Source organism: Poecilia formosa, unplaced genomic scaffold (genome assembly GCF_000485575.1).
Source record: "Poecilia formosa unplaced genomic scaffold, Poecilia_formosa-5.1.2 Scaffold438, whole genome shotgun sequence".
Classification (NCBI taxonomy): domain Eukaryota; kingdom Metazoa; phylum Chordata; class Actinopteri; order Cyprinodontiformes; family Poeciliidae; genus Poecilia; species Poecilia formosa.
In genome coordinates this window covers 425,742-426,410 of record NW_006800377.1, presented here as the reverse complement: position 1 = coordinate 426,410, position 669 = coordinate 425,742, and the positions used below count along the sequence as shown (strand labels likewise).

The 669-nt window shown below is 32.9% G+C and overlaps 1 protein-coding gene and 1 long non-coding RNA gene across 3 annotated transcripts in view; both read right to left on the bottom strand.

The window, feature by feature from the left end:
* LOC103155633 (uncharacterized) overlaps window positions 1–669 on the bottom strand; it is a 92,759-nt gene that overhangs the window by 9,316 nt on the left and 82,774 nt on the right. The window lies entirely within an intron of this gene.
* Window positions 2–599, bottom strand: LOC107833736 (uncharacterized). Its single transcript, XR_001659499.1, has 2 exons — window positions 335–599; window positions 2–196 (listed from the first exon to the last, which is right to left on the bottom strand). It is a non-coding gene; the product is annotated as an uncharacterized LOC107833736 (long non-coding RNA).

Sequence of the window (669 nt, the reverse complement as noted above, 5' to 3'; positions counted from 1 at the left end):
ATGATGCTGTTCATACATATTTCACTGTAGAGAAATAATTTATGCATTAAAATGTAGCTACGTGTGTCTACTTTATGGAATTATAAGTTTTGTTGCTACAGGTCTTACTGTTTTCTGTCATGCTCTTCTGGAGTACAACCATGTCACACTTTCTCCTATTCTTTCAATGTATTTTTGTCTTGTGCTCTGTTTTAATCTGTTTCTATGCATTCTGCAAGTGTAATTTTCTGTTTTGCTTTCTGGTTCTACTGGTTTCTACTGCCTTCCACTGGTTTTACTACCTTTCACCTTTTCAACTTTTCTCTATGCCTTCATCTTCCACTGATTTTAACACTTTCTACGCATTCTGCAAGTCTGCTTTTCTGTTTTGCCTTCTGTTTCTACTGGTTTTTACTATCTTCTAAGGTCTTCTGCAATTTTTAATCAATTTTAGCAATTAATATATGAAAATGTTCTGCTTCTTCTCATCCTTTTTGCTTTTGGTTTTGCTGTGTTTTACTCCTTCAAATATCTATGCTATCTAGATAGCATAGATAGATAGCATCTATCTATGCTATCTATCTAGCATAGATAGATAGATAGATCTATCTATCTATGCTATCTATCTAGCATAGATAGATAGATAGATCTATCTATCTATCTATAGATAGATCGATAGATAGATAGATC